Genomic DNA, 17696 nt, shown 5'->3' with positions numbered 1-17696 from the left:
TTAGACATTGTTACTGAGACCATGAGGAGTTGCAGGATGTTAGACATTGTTACTGAGACCATGAGGAGTTGCTGGATGTTAGACATTGTTACTGAGACCATGAGGAGTTGCTGGATGTTAGACATTGTTACTGAGACCATGAGGAGTCGCAGGATGTTAGACATTGTTACTGAGACCATGAGGAGCTCCTTGATGCTCAGTTTCAAGATCCTAAACTGTTCTGCTCACAAGTCCATGTGACCTCACCATAACCGGTGGTGCTTGAGTCACTCATTGGTATTAATCCTTTTCAAACCCTTATATGACATACATTAGGATAGAGAGCTTTGCCAATAGCTGGCTTAGGAAGTGCCAATGTAAAACCGAAAATACTGGAGAAACTCAGCAGGTCTGGCAGCATGCGTGGAGAGAGAAACAGAGCCAGCATTAAATGTGAAGCTACATTCTCCTGTTGTTGACTGATGGATGAGTTTTCTCAATCACCTCTATTACAGGCCCATTGTAGTAAAGTGAGATCCACATGCTGCTGAGTGAACAGCAATAGATTTTATTGACCGCAACTGGATAGAGAGAATGATAAGTGGGGACACATTGTCTGGAAATTTACAGCACCCAGGATCCAGGCCTTTGTAATCTTGTGTCACTAAAGGTCCTTTTTCACATGTTCGATAGCTCTATGTAGAGTAAAGGTATAATTCCCCATACTGTATATTCATATAATTTGGACAGATACACCAATGCAGTACTACAGGATTGCTGCCTTCTGTTGAATGAAATCTGAAAGCCTTCTGTCCGTTCAAAGGCACATCAAAGATCGTATCAAACTATCCAAAGAGTGGTTAGAAATTGGGATGGCTTATGGGTGTGGCAGTGGTGGTGGTGGCAGAAGTGGATGAATTGAAGAGAAGGATTTTGCAGGGGTCTGGGGCTTGCAGAGAGCCAGTACTGAAACAATGGGCTGAATGGTTTCCTTCTGGGCTGTGAAACATTCTTCGGTTCAATTTTTGCACAAAGTACTCCCACCAGTGGCAAGTGGGAAGCTGTTTATGTATGCAAATTGGGTCTCTTAAATGATATAGCCTCTAATTAATGAGAATGAATAGCTTTGTCCAGCAAAAAGTGTTTGACTACTTGTTACACTTCCAACTCAATTCTCCTTTCTATCCATCCTGTGTCCAAGAGGAATAGTTAAAAATAATCCCAACACAGTTATTATCCACATGTTGGGTTTCCATCCATATTAAAATGAAAGCTCACATTTATTTTCATTTATTTTGCAATTGACTTAATAGAATATTCCAAGTGCAGTTTGTGACTGAATATCACAGGATATTCATCATCCTTACGAACTCAATCTTCATGGGAATTTTGCTCGCCAACAGAACTATTGAAAATACTGAGATTGTCAAGGAAATGGATGTGGAAATGGACTTCAGGTAAAGATTGACCGTGACCTAAGAACGTAAGAATAAGGAGCAGGAGTAGGCCATCTGGCCCCTCTGCCATTTATAGCTGATCTTTTCATGGACTCAGCTCCACTTACCTGCCCGCTCACCATAACCCTTAATTCCTTTACTGTTTAACAATCTATCTATCTTTGCCTTAAGGACATTCAGCGAGGTAGCCTCAACTACTTCACCTCAACTAATTCCACAGATTCACAACCTTTTGGGTGAAGAATTTCCTCTTCAACTCAGTCCTAAATCTGCTTCCCCTTATTTTGAGGTTATGCCCCTTCGTTCTCTTTTCACCCGCCAGTGGAAACAACCTCCCTGTTTCTATTCCCTTCGTAATTTTATGTGTTTCTGTAATATCCCCCCCACCAATTCTTCTAAATTCCAAAGAGTATAGCCCCAGCTTACTCAATCTCTCCTTGTAAGCCAACCCTCTCAACTCTGGAATCGATTTAGTGAATCTCCTCTGCACCTCTTCCAGTGCCAGTATATCCCTTCTCAAGTAAGGAGAACAAAACTGCACACAGTACTCCAAGTTTGGCCTCACCAGGACCCTATACAGCTGCAGCATAGCCTCCCTGTTTTTAAACTCCATCCCTCTAGCAATGAAGGGCAATATTCCATTTACAACTGAGTGGCACAACAGTTTGAGGGGCTGAATGGCCTCTACCTGTTTACAATTTCCTCTCATTCATCCAAGTTGTTTTGCAGTTCGTGGAGTGGTGTGATGGACCTATCAACTCTGTGGTCTTTGCGTCAGGAACAAACTGGAAGGGTTAAGAACAGAACCATTCTTAAGTAATAGGAAGGGTTGTAATTGGAGTGAAAGGTGAAGTCACCATAGTTTTATCAGACTGTAGGGCTGCTGTCTCATTAAAGATAAAAATAGCCAGTTGTGGTTTAACCTGAGGGTCACCACACCTCAGGTGAGGGGAGAAGTTGGGAAGGAAAGTCTTTCATGGCAACTTCAGCAGGCGGGTGGGAATTGAATGCATACTGTTGGCATTACAACCCAGCCACCTGAGCTAATCGGCCACCAATAGGACGGGCAGAGGAACAATATTGCATCACTCGCAGTCCTTGTCACAAACTTCTCGGTCAAAAGAAAACAATTTTCTAAGATCACAGGAGGTTATACCAGCAAAACGTGACTCCTGGGCGCTTGTGAGGAAACTGAGCCGAATCTTTGTTCTCTGTTACTGCTCCTCTTTTACAGTTTCATCTTTCATTTCACCGCCTTGACTGGAATTCATCCAGCACTCAGCTCGATCTATTTCGGATTTTCAAACCGTCGGGTGCCAGTTGATTGGTGAAGATTTTTTCTGACAGGTAATTTTCAGCCTGACTAAGCCTGAAGTCCATTCTGTTTGAGCGTGGGAGGATTGAGATGGGCAGTGGATGCACAGACATAGTTCCTGATTCTCCCAACTTATTAACCCTTAATGCAGCTTAATCTGGAACCTGAATCACACGCTCCGTTGCAAAGGAGCGACTTATGCAGAGCCAGGACCAACAGTGGTATAATCGGCTTTGGTAGGAGAGGTGTTATTTAAAAGGTTGGATTATTTAATGCCTGGCTTAATCTGCACTGATTAATCTTGAATTAGCTCAGTGGTCTGGCTGTTGTGAATTATTGCTGACTGCGATATTTTCATTCATCCAAAACCACATGAGTTTACATTGGAATTTTTCCAATGAATATACAGGCACAAATATGAAATAACACAAGATATTAATGGCACTGTTATAAGGTGGGACCCCTGATGCTGGGAATCTCACTTTTATTCACTCATGGGATGGGCTCATTGCTAGTTATGCCAGCATTTATAACCCATCTTGAATTACCCCTGAACTGAACAGCTGGTTTTGCCACCTCAGAGGGCAGTTAAGAGGCAGCTGCATTGCCTAGGGTCTGGAGTCACACGTAGGCCAAATCAGTTAAGGGCAGTCGATTTCCTTCCTTAGTAATGGCAGATGTGTAGTAGCAACACTGCTTACCATTTGTGATAATACTACGGCTTTAAGAGGTATATTTTTGTCCTTCTTTAATGAAGAATAGTTGAGACAGAGGTGCTGATTAGTCTGCTCAGAGCCAATGAAGTAAACAGATTGTGAGGTCTTGGGCTTTTTTTTAGAGTTAGAACAATAGAAGCAGCCTGAATGGGTGGTGTCAAACTCATACGGCACCAGGAATTTTAGTTTGAGATTTCTGCAACTGCTGGATCTTGAAGCTGGATGTAGGAACTCCTATTCCCCACTCTGTTACAGCTAAAAGGTGGGGTTTTCTTCCTGCTGCTAGAATTGCATGTGGGACAATCTATTTTACTGAATTTATCTTTGCCAAGGGTGTGTTTATGAGATGTTTCTGTATTGGAATGGTTACTGTTTAGTAGTTAAATTTCTATTAGTCAGTTAAATTTTCCAATAGAGTTGTTATTCCAATTTCTTCTTTCTTTTGTTGTATTTAAATATAGTTTATGAATAAAAGGTGTTTTGCTTCGAAACTGGTAGTTTGGCCAATTGAATTACATCTGGAACACAACGATTGGCAATTACTTTTAAAATAAGGGAAACTTAAGGTCCAGGCTATCATCTTGATATATTTTGAGAGGGTCTGGTCTGGCGCATAACACATTATAAAAGGTTTCAGTTCCAGACCTTTTCACCCCACCCCTTTTAAGTGAATTCAAATCTCCAAACCAACTGCCATGATGGCATTTGAACCCATGCCCCCCAGACCATTGACCTGGGAATTCTGGATTAATAGCCTTGTGACATTACCACTACACCACTGCCTTCCCTCTGTTGGAAACAGTTTAACACTCCGGGCATAAGCTTATGCAGGAGAATCATTCAGTTTAGGGTTCAGGCAATGAGGGGGTTGGCCTCCAATTCTTGTGGCTCAAAGACTTCCCATTGAGTGACACAAATGAAACGAGTATTAAATGAGACGCGACGATGCTTGACCCTAAATTCCTTCCTGACATATGCAGAGCTCTCTTCCAGGGGAGAAACATTGTAAAATTGCACATAAGTGCAAATAAAAAATCTTTGAATAAGTAAAGGCTGAATGTTCTATTAAGATCTATAATCCTACATAAACATATCTCTACAACTCGATTGCTTTAGGGTCTGTCATTACACCTCGGCCAGACCAGAGTAAAATGACCAATTTCCTTCCCAAAAGGCCATTAGTGAACCAGATGAGTTTTTACGGTAAGCATTGATAGCTGTCAAGGCCACCGTTGCTAAAGCTAGCTTTTACATCCTAGATTTATTAATTGGATTTAAATTAAATATCAGATTTAATAAGGTTGCAGTGAACTGTAACGACAGTTTACAAATAACAGGCCCCATATTTAAGACAGAGAGCAGGAAGTTTTTTTTTCTTCATGTAAGTTTTGAATCTTTGGAGTTCTCTTTCCCAGAGAGCTAGAAGCAGGGTCATTGAAAAATTTTAAGGAGGTAGTAAATAGATTTTTAACTAGCAAGGGGGCCAAAAGGTACAGGGAGTAGCCAGCTAAGTGGGATAAGGTCACAATCAGATCAGCTGTAACCTTTTCAAATGGCAGAGCAGGCTCAAGGAGCTAAATGGCTTAATTCTACTCTTAACTAATTTGTAAGTTATCCAGAGGTCCAGATTAATGTTCTGGAGGCATGGGCTCAAATCTGATAGTTAATTCAAATCCAATTAATAAATCATAGAGATATACAGCTCAGAAACAGACCCTTCAATCCAACTCGTTCATGCCGACCAGCTATCCTAAACGCACCTAGTCCCATTTGCCAGCATTTGGCCCATATCCTTCTAAACCCTTCCTATTCATATACCCATCCGGATGCCTTTTAAATACTGTAATTGTACCAGCCTCTACCCCATCCTCTGGAAGCTCATTCCATACACACATCACGTTCTGCGTGAAAAGGTTACTCCTTAGGTCCCTTTTAAATCTTGCCCCTCTCACCTTAAACCTATGCCGTCTAGTTTTGGACTCTCCTACCCTGGGGAAAAGACCTTGGCTATTCACCCTATCCATGCCCCTCATGATTTTATAAACCTCTATAAGGTCTCTCCTCAGCCTCCAACGCTCCGGGGAAAATAGTCCCAGCCTATTCAGTCTCTCCCTAAAGGTTAAACCTTCCAACATCCTTGTAAATCTTTTCTGGACACTTTCAAGTTTCATAATATCTTTCCTGCAGCAGGGAGACCAGAATTGAATGCAATATTTCAAAAGTGGCCTAGCCAATGTCCTGTACAGCCACAACATGATTTTCCAACTCAATGCACAAATGCAGCTGAATTTTAACTCCATCTGAAATGGTCTAGAGAGAAGGGCAAATAAGGGATGCACATCAACTCCCAGTGACATCTGCATCCTATAAAATAATTTTAAAAACCTTGCATACAGAACTGACCATCTCACCTAGCCTCCCCAACTGATGCCTATTCAAATCAAATAGATATTTTTATATGCCTGAAAACTTTAATGGCTCTTTAACACATACCTATTCAATTCAACTGAGAGTCTATGAAGCTGTTGTGAATTCCTGCTTTAGTCGAACATGTTTCTTCTCTCTTGACTTAGCCAGGGCAGAGGAGGTAGTTCCCATAAATATCCAAATGTCTACAAGCCATGCTATCATCTCTCAAATCTCTGCAGGCCATCCAACAGTTTATTTCAAAGCCTGGAGTATTAAAATCTCCCTGATCTACCCTGATATTACTCTCAGAGGGCCTGGATGTGAACAGGAGCCAATCTTCATGCACTTTAATAAACAATTGTTCACAGAGATATATGTTACAAGCATGCATCTCCACAACTCAAACTCTGGTTCCGGTCTGTTCCCATGCTGTTTTAAATAACGAATCACAATAATGCAACTATAATGGAACCAAAACAGAAGTTGCTGGAAAAGCTCAGCAGGTCTGGCAGAATCTGTGAAGAGAAAGACAGAGTTAAAGTTTTGCATCTAGTGTCCCTTCCTCAGAAAAGTCACTGGACCCGAAACGTTAACACTGATTTCTTTCCATGGATGCTGCCAGATCTGCTGAGCTTTTCCAGCAATTTCTGTTTTTGTTTCTGATTTACAGCATCCGCAATTCTTTCGGTTTTTATAGTGGAACCAAACCCAATCAAATTAAGCCAATTTAACAGGTGACAACCTTCAAAGAGGAACAGTGACTCAGGTAAAATCATAAATGGAGATTACAAAATTTGAATTTAAATTTGGTTTTGTAGAGGGAGTGATTATGCAGTCCAGCCCCCATGGATTTCACAAGTCACAGAGGTTTGTTCCCATTAATAGGAGCTAAAGTGAATCTCTAATTAATATCCATCACCAACTTATAATTAAAGACAATTAATATACAATTGATATGTTGTCATGGGTAGATGGGAATCTGATTGAAATGAGTAGCACTCCACTGGATATCATTCCCCCACTTTTATAAAACACCTTACCATGTTTAATAAAGTTTTCAGAATTCCTCAGATATAACCCATCAATTTGAGCTATAGTTAGTGTAGTGATTGTAACAAGGTCAGCCAAGTGAACCTCATAGAATATGAGATAGTAAGACCTGCCAATGCTGAAGTCAGAGATAACGAAGTGTGGAGCAGGAAGAACACAGCAGGCCAGGCAGCATCAGAGGAGCATTTTCTGAAGAAGGGTCCCGACCCAAAACGTCAACTTTCCTGCTCCTCTGATGCTGCCTGGCCTACTGTGTTCTTCCAGCTCCACACTGTGTTATCTTATAGAATATGAGTTCCCTGATTGGGGCTGTTAACCTGGTCCAATCAAGGAGCCCTGGTTTTCAAAGTGGTGAAAGTAGCCAATGTATCTCTGCTGGCTCTTCACAAAGGCAAAAGGGAGAGACCAAAATCTTAAAATGTTCAGTATATTAGCAAAGATGAGAAATAAAACATTTTAAAAATAAAAATAAACAGGAGAGTCAGAGGTTCCATTCACTCTGAGAGCTGGCTCTGACAGACCTGGGTCAGTGTCAAGGACTCTCCACGCGTAAATAAAGGGTGAGTTGGTGATGGGACACCGGCCTCTGTGGAGTTATTTTAGTTAGGATTGTTACTTCGGCTGGCCAGGTAGCCATTTCTCCCCCAACAAAAACAACTTACATTTATATAGTGCCTTCAACATGTTGAAATTTCCCGAGGTGCTCACAGGAGGATAATTAAATACTGAGTCACGTCAGGATATAAATTTTGAACAGTGGCAGGTTTTCATCATTATCTTGAAGAAAAAGAGCGAGAGGTAGAGAGACAGAGATATTAAGCAAGAATATTCTGAAGCGAAGAACATAGGTAGTTGAAGGCACAGCTATTGGTAATGAAGCGATTAAAGTTGTGGCTTGGCAAGAGTCCAGCGACAGAGATTTGCAAAGACCCAGGAAGGTTCTGTGAAGATTTGGAGTTGGAGATCTCAGTGTGAAATCCTGAATAGTTCTGAATAAGTGGCCTCTCTTTGGCAAAAAATTAAAAGGAGGATTTAAGTTTATCTAGCACCTTGCAAATCCTCAAGACATTCCAATGCATTGTATAACTAATATATATATATTTTTGAGCTGGAGGAGTGCTCTTGGCTAGAACATTGCCACGCAATATCCATCATTCACTTGAACAGCCGAATAACTTTCTGTCCAAAGTAGAACATATCTAACATCATAGAACCGTTCAGTGCAGCCCGAGAACATGAACCCAAATAACACTAGACTCATCACTGGTTGATTACTCCAGAGCAGGGCAGCACGGTGGCTCAGTGGTTAGCACTGCTGCCTCACAGCACCAGCAACCTGGGTTTGATTCCACCCTTGGATGACTGTCTGTGTGGAGTTTGCACGTTCTCCCCGTGTCTGCGTGGGTTTCCTCCGGGTGCTCTGGTTTCCTCCCACAGTCCAAAGATGTGCAGGTTAGGGTGGATTGGCCATGCTAAATTGCCCATAGTGTTGAGGGATGTGTAGCTTAGAGTGGGTTATGGAGGGATGGGTCTGGGTGGGATGCAGTGTGGACTTGTTGGGCCAAATGGCCTGCTCCCACAGTGTAGGGGTTCCATGATCTATAAGCAAAAGGTAATGCCCTGGGACATGGGTTCAAATTTTTCTTTTATTCATTTGCTCGTGAGATGTGAGTATCGCTGGCTGGGCCCAGCATTTATTGCCCGCCTCAAGTTGCCCCTTGAGAAGATGGTGATGAGCTGTCTTCTTGAACCACTGCATGCTGCAGGCTGACTACAATGCCCTCAGGGAGGGATTTCCAGGATTTTGACCCAGCAACAGTGGAGGAACAGCAAAATATTTCCAAGTTAGGGTGCTGAGAGGTTTGGAGAAGAACTTGCAGGTAGTAGCGTTTCCATGTATCTGCTGCCCTTGTCCTTCTAGATGGAAGTAGTTGTAGGTTTGGAAAGTTCTGTTTGAGGATCTTTGGTGAATTTCTGCAGTGCATCTTGTAGATGGTACACACTGCTGCTACTGAGAGTCGGTGATGGGGGGGAGGGGATGCTTGTGGATGTGGTGCTAATCAAACGGGCTGCTTCGTCCTGGATGGTGTCAAGCTTCTTTAATGTTGTTGGGGCTGCACCCATCCAGGCAAATGGGGAGTATTCCATCACACTCCTGACTTGTGCCTTGTAGATGGTGGACAGGCTTTGGGGAGTCAGGAGGTGAGTTACTCGCCACAGTATTCCTAGCCTCTGACCTGCTCTTGTAGCCACTGTGTTAACGTGGCAGTCCAGTTGAGTTTCTGGTCAATGATAACCTCAAGGATGCTGATAATAGGGGATTTTGTAATAGTAACACCATTGAATGTGAAGGGGCAGTGGTTAGATTGTTTCTTATTGGAGATGGTTATAGCCTGGCATTTGTGTGGCGCAAATGTCACTTGCCACTTGTCAGCCCAAGCTTGGATATTGTCCAGATTTTGTTACATTTGAACATGGGCTGCTTCAGTGTCTGAGGAGTCCCAAATGGTGCTGAACATTGTGCAATTATCGGCGAACATCCCCACTTCTGACCTTATGATGGAGGGAAGGTCATTGATGAAGCAGCTGAAGATGGTTGGACCGAGGACATTACCCTGAGGAACTCCTGCAGAGATGTCCTGGAGCTGAGATGATTGACCTCCAACAACCACGACCACCTTCCTTTGTGTCAGGATTGCCTCCAACCAGCTGAGAGTTTGGCCCCAATATCCATTAATTCCAGTTTTGCTAGGTCTCCTTGATGCCACACCCGGTCGAATGCTGCCTTATGTCAAGGACTGCCACTCTCACCTCACCTCTGCAATTCAGCTCTTCTGTCCATGTTTGAACCAAGGCTATAATGAGGTCAGGAGCTGAGTGGCCCTGGCGGAACCCAAACTGGGCGTCACTGAGCAGGTTATTGCTGAGCAGGTGCTGCTTGATAGCACTGTTAGTGACACCTTCCATCACTTTACTGATGATTGAGAGGAGACTGATGGGGCGGTAATTGGCCAGGTTGGACTGGTCCTGCTTTTTGTGAAGAGGACAAACTTGGGCAATTTTCCACATTATCAGGTAAATACCACTGCTGTGACTCAACTGGAGCAGCTTGGCTATGGGAGCAGCAAGTTCTGGAGAACAAGTCTTTAGTACTATTGACAGAATGTTGTCAGGGCCCATAGCCTTTGCATTATCCAGTGCTTCCAACATTTTCTTGATATCACGTGGAGTGAATCAAATTGCACAAAGACTGGTATCTGTGATGCTGGGGACCACTGGAGGAGGCCGAGATGGATCATCCACTTGGCACTTCTGGCTGAAGATTGCTGTGAAAGCTTCAGCCTTATCTTTTGCACTGATGTGCTGGGCTGTTCCATCATTGAGGATGGGGATATTTGTGGAGCCTCCTCCTCCAGTGAGTTGGTTAATTGTCCACCATCATTCACAACTGGATGTGGCAGGACTGCAGAGCTTAGATCTGATCCATTGGTTGTGGGATCGCTTAGCTCTGACTGTCATTTGCTGCTTTCGCTGTTTGGCGTGCAAGTCGTCCTGTTTGGTGGCTTCACCAGGTTGACACTTCATTTTCAGGTATGCCTGGTGCTGCTCCTGGCCTGCCCTCCTGCACTCTCCATTGAACGTGCGTTGATCCCCTGACTTGATGGTAATGGTTGAGTGGGGGATATGCCGGGCCATGAGGTTACAGATTGTGCTGGAGCACAGCTCTGCTGCTGTTGATGGCCCACAGCGCCTCATGGATACTCAGTCTTGAGTTGCTAGATCTGTTCAAAGTCTGTCCCATTTAGCACGGTGACGGTGCCACACAAGATGATGGAGGTTAGTCTCAATGTGAAGGTGGGACTTTGTCTCCACAAGGACTGTGCGATGGTCACTCTTACCGATACTGTCATGGACAGATGTATCTGCAGCTGGCAGATTGGTAAGGATAAGGTCAAGTATGTTTTTCCCTCTTGTTGGCTCCCTCACCACCTGCCGCAGACCCAGTCCTTTAGGACCTGACCAGCTCGATCAGTAGTCCTGCTACCGAGCCACTGTTGGTGGTGGACATTGAAATCCTCCACCCAGAGTACATTTTATGTCCATGCCACCCTCAGTGCTTCCTCTAAGCGTTGTTCAACGTGTGGGAATACTGATTCATCAGCTGAAGGAGGACAGTATGGGGTAATCAGCAGGAGGTTTCCTTGCCCATGTTTAACCTGAAGCCATGAGACTTCATGGGATCCGGAGTCAATGTTGAGGGCTCCCAGTGTAACTCCCTCCCGAATGTATACCACTGTGCCGCCCCCTCTGCTGGGTCTGTCCTGCTGGTGGGACAGGACATATCCAGGGATGGTGATGGTGGTGCCTGGGACATTGTCTGTAAGATATGATTCTGTGAGTATGACTATGTCAGGTTGTTGCTTACCTAGTCTGTGAGACAGCTCTCCCAATTTTCCACAACAGCTGGTGGAATTTAAACTCAAATTGTAAAGTCTGCATTTTTGTCTATAGTTACTGTAGTTTTGATTGTGGACTGAATTGGGAAAAGGATTGTGTTAGAAAACCAAGGGTTGTGGAAGGAATCTTTGTACTTTTGAAAAGCAACTTCCTGAAACTCATTATAAGTTGTGTTTACACTGCTTTGAAACTTGTCGACCTTTCCCGGCCTGGCCGACAGGAATAACCGAAGTTGCTGGAAAAGCTCAGCAGATCTGACAGCATCTATGGAGAGAAATCAGTGTTAATGTTTTGGGTTGAGTGACGCTTCCTCAGGTCATGGAAAATAAGAAATCAGGGTATAGTTTGGAGAAGTGCGATCTGACGAATAGGTTTTAAACAGGCCCTAAAGGCACTAAGGGGCGTAGAAAGGTTCAGGGAATTTAAGAAAGAGTTCCATTGAGTGAGGCTGACACCATCTACAGCCCCGCCTCTCACAAAGGGTGCGAAAAGGAGAAGTGGGCTGGAGGTGGGTGTTCAAAGAATAAAGGAACAGGGTGGTAAATTAGAGCTTGGAGTTCGCAGATCAAAGATACACACAAGTAAATTTATAGATGAAGTTGGGACCAACCTATGAAAAGCCTGATTCTATTACCTACCAACAGTAATGTCCCCTCTCATTTTTATTTGGTCTGCAATGGCCTGTTTGTTACAAAACATTGTAGATTATTGTATTGTTGTTCGCTGTTGCACTTTACAGGGAGCAGTGACCACCAGTGCCTTTGAGAATATCTGCTACAGACAATTGCTTTTGCCAACATTTCTGTTTTATCGAAATGATTGAATATTGAAGAGCGTTGTAAATAGGATTAAGGCACAACCATGACTTTGTGTGTATATGCATACAGAGATAAGATAATCGGCTTGGATAAATGGCTCTCTATGGTTCTTATTATCGATTTTCCTATAGCATCGCTGTGTTGTGCTTGAAAACCAAGTGGCTTTATTAGTAATCTATTCTTATCTAGAGGGGCTGACATGGAGATTAACACAATGGTACACCCACTGACATTTCCAATCCCCTTACTCAATGTAGCTATTAACTGATAGCAGTGTTCAGAGAGTGGAGGGAGATGGTGGGTCAGATTATGTGATGGATACGGGAATTGCAAACGGGCTGTTTCCTGATGTCTTGAATGGACCCCTTCGTGCATGCTATTGCCCCTCACTCGCCATGGAAATGAGGGATGGACGTTTTCTAATCAAGTTGTTCAGAGATGCTCCTAACCCACCTCTACCACACAGTGGGACTTGAATCCGGGCCTCCTGGCCTACAGGTAGTGACACAACCACTGTGTCACAAGATATTTCGAAGATTGGTGGGGGGTGTAGGTTGCAGTCGGGGAAGCTGCCTCCCGAAGCAGGCCCGAGGAGGGAGTCGAGGAGGCTGGTTGAGGCCCAACCTCTGGTCACCGGGATATCGGCCTCGTTTTTAATTGAAGGCTGCAGGCACCCTCCTCCTTTGCCCTGCCCTCACTCCTCACTGAGGCTCATGGTACACCTGGTAGGATTTACTTGACCACTTCTGGGAAGTCATTGAATTGCGGCAGATCATCTAAGGATCAATTCCTGGCATCGATATCATAGAGTCATAGAGGTCTACATTGCAGGAGGAGGCCCTTCGGCCCATCATGTTGGCGCCAGTCAAAAGCAAACATCTAACTCGTCTAATCCCATTTTCTAGTTGAGTTCAGTTGACTGGGCAAAGTAGAATGGTTCCATACCTGTACCAATTGAGGTTACCATAAAGGTCCCTTTCCTGCCCACTCACCATCACTCTTCAACCCATTACTAATTAAAAAATCTGTTTATCTCTGCCTTCAATTTCCTCAATGTCCCTGCATCCACCGCACTCAGGGGGAGTGAATTCCATAGATTCATGACCTTTTGACAGAAGCAATTTCTCCTCATCTCTTTGTTAAACATGCTACCCCTTATCCTAAAACCATCACCTCTCATTCCAGATTGCTCCACATGAGGAAACATCCTCTCTACACCTACCTTGTCAACTCCTGTTAGCATCTTATATACCTCAATTAGATCTCCTGCCATCCTTCTAAACTCCAGAGAGTATAGGCCGACACTGCTCAATCTCTCTTCATAAGACAAACCATCTGATCTCTGGATTCAATCTAGTGAGCGTCCTCTGAACTGTGTCTAAAGTAACTACATCCCACTTCAAGTAAGGGGACCAAAACTGTACACAATACTCCAGATGCAGTCTCACTGATGCCTTGTGCAGTTACAGCATCATTTTCCTTCTTTTGTACTCTATTCCTGTAGGGATTGGAACAAGGTCAACCCTCATAGAATATGAGTTCCCTGACTGGGGCTGCTAACCTGGTCCAATCAGGGAGCCCTGGCTGACAGATATAAACAGGAGAGGCAGAGGTTCTGCTCACTCTAGGAGATGTCTCTGAGCTAACTGGGTCAGTGTTATGTACTATGCACGTGTAACTAAAAGCTGACTCGGTGACGGGACACTGGACTTCGTGGAGTTATTTCAATTCCTTTTGCGATAAATATCGACATTCCATTTGCCTTCCTTACTACCTGCTGTGCCTGCATGCTAGCATGCTATGATTCATGCACAAGGACGCCCAGATCCCTCTGTGTGAAACACTCTGAAGTTTCTCTCTGTTTAGATAATCCTCCATATCCTGTATTCAGGAGTTGTCTAACTTTTCTAAAAAAAATTATTCATTTGTGGGATGTGGGCATCGCTGGTTGGGCCCAGCATTTATTGCCCATCCCTAGTTGCCCCCTTGAGAAGGTAGTGGTGAGCTGCCTTCTTGAACCACTGCAGTCCACCTGCTGTGGGTTGACTCACAATGCCCTTAGGGAGGGAATTCCAGGATTTTGACCCAGTGACAGTGAAGGAACGGCGATATATTTACAACGAAAACAAAGTTGCTGGAAAAGACCAGCAGGTCTGGCAGCATCTGTGAAGGTAAAAACAGAGTTAACGTTTCAGGTCCGGTTCTGAGGAAGGGTCACGCAACCCAAAAAGTTAACTCTGTTTTTTCCTTCACAGACCTGCTGAGCTTTTCCATCAACTTTGTTTTTGTTCCTGATTTACAGCATCCGCAGTTCTTTTGAATATATTTCCAAGTCAGGATGGTGAATGGCTTGGAGGGGAAATTGCAGGGGGTGGTGTTCCCATGTATCTGCTGCCCTTGTCTTTCTCGATGGAAGTGGGTTTGGAAGGTACTGTCTGTGTCAGTGTGTCTTGGTTAGCAGTTCAGTCACTTTTGAGTTACTAAGTTCCACCCCAGGGTTTGAGAACAAAAGTCAAGTCTGACCCTTCAGCACAGTGCTGCTGGCTCTATCCTGATGAAGGAGTCGAATCAAGTTGCTAATTTTCCCCCTCACGTGGATATGAAAGACCCCAGGTTAGTATTTCAAAGTGGCATAGGGAGCTTAACCCTGGTGGCCGGGCCAGTATTTATCTTTCTATCAACGTCAAAACACCACATTATATCACCATGAAGAGACTGCTGTTTGTGGGATTTTGCTATGTGTAAATTGGTTGCCTTGTTCCCTACATTACAACGGTGACAACATCTCAAAAAGTTCTTCCTTGTCTGTAAAGTCATTTGAGACATTGATTGGGTGTGAAAACTAATAAAATAATTTAAATGCTAGTCTTCCTCGGTTTTTAAGATGCTAACAATTGCAGTACTCATGAATAACACCACATTTACAGAAAGACATAGAATCCCTACATTATGGAAGCAGGCCACTCGACCCATTAAGTTCGCACTGACCCTAGCCACCCCAACTGTATAACCCTACGTTTCCTATGGCTAACCCACCTAGCCTACACATGTTTGGACTGTGGGAGGAAACTGTAGGAAAGAGGGAATCTATGCAGAGAGAGGGAGCACATGCAAACTCCACAGAGACAGTTACCCGAGGGTGGAATCGAATCCGGGTCCCTAGCGCTGTGAGGCAGCAGTGCTAACCACTGAGCCACTGTTAGTAACACAAAGATTGGATTTGCTTCCAGGTGCAGGTAGGTAACAAACTTGCAGTGCACTGCCAATACAGCATTATTTACAGAAGAGGCAATGTTTTATAAGGCAACACTTCTGAAGGAGTTAATATGAACATTGAACTAAGCTCCACTCAATCAGATAATGTCGTACAGTCTTTAGGTGGAGGCTGTTGAGTTCTGCATGAGCTCCTTATTGGAGCAGATGTCTTTTGTACAGCTCCTGATAATCCTAAGTAATTATAAGACCATAAGAAATAGCAGCGGGAGTAGGCCATTTGGCATTCAATAGGATCGTGGCTGATTTGGATTTCCTCATGTCCATATTCCAGAATTTCCCCATAACTCTTGATTCCCCGACTGATCAATAATCTATCTATCTCAGCCTTATATATATACACTAGGACTCTGCTCCCACAGCTCTCTGTGGCAAGGGGTTCCAAAGACTAATAACCTCCTGAGAGAAGAAATTCCTCCTCATTTTGGTCTTAAATTGGTACCCCTTTATGCTGAGACTGTGCCCTCTGGTCCTAGACTCTCCCATGAGGGGGAACATCCTCTCAGCATTTACCCTGTCAAGCCCCTTAAGAATCCTATATGTTTCAATGAGATCACCTCTCATTCTTCTAAGCTCCAGTGAGTAGAGTCTCAAACTGTTTAACCTTTGCTCACAAGACAATTCCTCCATACCAGGGATCATCCTAGTGAATCTTCTCTGAACTGCCTGTAATGAAATAATACCTTTCCTTAAATAATACGACCAAAACTCCTCATAGAACTCTAGGACTCACAAGTAAGACTTCCCTACTCTTACACTCCAACCCCTTTAAAATAAGGCCCAACATGCCATTACCTTTCCTGATTCCCTGCTGCCCCTGTGTGCTAGCTTTCTGTGTTCCATGCACAAGTCCCCTCAAGTCACTTTGTGCTGCAGCTTTCTGCAGCTTTTCTCCATTTAATTAATACTCCGTCTCCCTTCAAAAATGAACAACTTTACTTTTCCCCACATTATTCTCATTGTGCCGAACATGCCCCGTTTCTCTGAGCTGTGTGGCCATGTGAAAGCCCAGGTAGTGATGCATACACTTTCTAGTTCTGGGAGTCACTGCTGTGCACGTTCCCTGGAGGTCTGCACGGCAACAGGAAAAATGACTTGGAACGTAGCTATCAAGTTAATATTACCTATTACTGCCATGCAAAGAGCTACCTTGTTATGTCAGATTAGTCGCGCTTCTGTTTAGACTCACCAGTGGTCTGTTTTCTACCACTGATAATTAGGCAGGCCCCAGATTCAGGATAAAGGAGGGCTGGTGGCAGCAAGCTCCTCAAACCAGTATACAATTCCTCAAACCAGTATACAATTCCTCAAACCAGTATATGACTCCTCAAACCAATATACAACTCCTCAAACCAGTAAAGAATTCCTGAAACCAGTATACAATTCTTCAAACCAGTAAAGAACTCCTCAAACCAGTATACAACTCCTCAAACCAGTATACGACTCCTCAAACCAGTATACAATTCCACAAACCATTAAAGAACTTCTCAAACCCAGTATAAAATTCCTCAGACCAGTATACAACTCCTCAAACTAGTATACAACTCCTCAGGCCAGTATAAAGTCAGAAGTCACACAACACCAGGTCATAATCCAACAGAGATAGTAGGAACTGCAGATGCTGGAGAATCTGAGATAACAACGTGTAGAGCTGGATGCAGGATCCTCTGATGCTGCTTGGCCTGCTGTGTTCATCCAGCTCTGCACCTTGTTATCTCATAATCCAACAGGTTTATTTGAAATCACAAGCTTTCAGAGCGCTGCTCCTTCATCAGGTGAAGGACAGCCCCCCTGTCAGATTTGCATATAAATCTATCTGAGGGATTGGATATTTATCCAGCTGTGAAAAACGGTTTACTGTTTGTTTAAAATCCCCAGAAAGTTGAACTGATCTCATTGGGATTCACAATTGGTACAGCCGGTGCTGCCCATTCTGCAAGCTGTACTGGTTTGATGATTTCTTCGCTTTCCACCCTCCTGATTTTCCCCTCAACTTTTGCCCATGAGGCGAATGGCACTGGGTGGGCCTTGCAGATTCGTGGGATTGTGTGTGCATCTCTGTCTGTGTGTGTCTATGTGTGTCTGTGTGTGTGTGTGTCTGTGTATGTGTGTGTGTCTATGTGTGTCGGTGTGTGTGTGTGTGCACATGTGTGCGCGTGTGTGTGTGTCTGTGAGTGTGTGTGTGTGTGTGTATATGCATGTGTTTATGTCTGTGTGTGTG

Source organism: Rhincodon typus, chromosome 37 (assembly GCF_021869965.1).
Source record: "Rhincodon typus isolate 14 chromosome 37, sRhiTyp1.1, whole genome shotgun sequence".
Classification (NCBI taxonomy): Eukaryota; Metazoa; Chordata; class Chondrichthyes; order Orectolobiformes; family Rhincodontidae; genus Rhincodon; species Rhincodon typus.
This window is presented reverse-complemented; position numbering follows the sequence as displayed.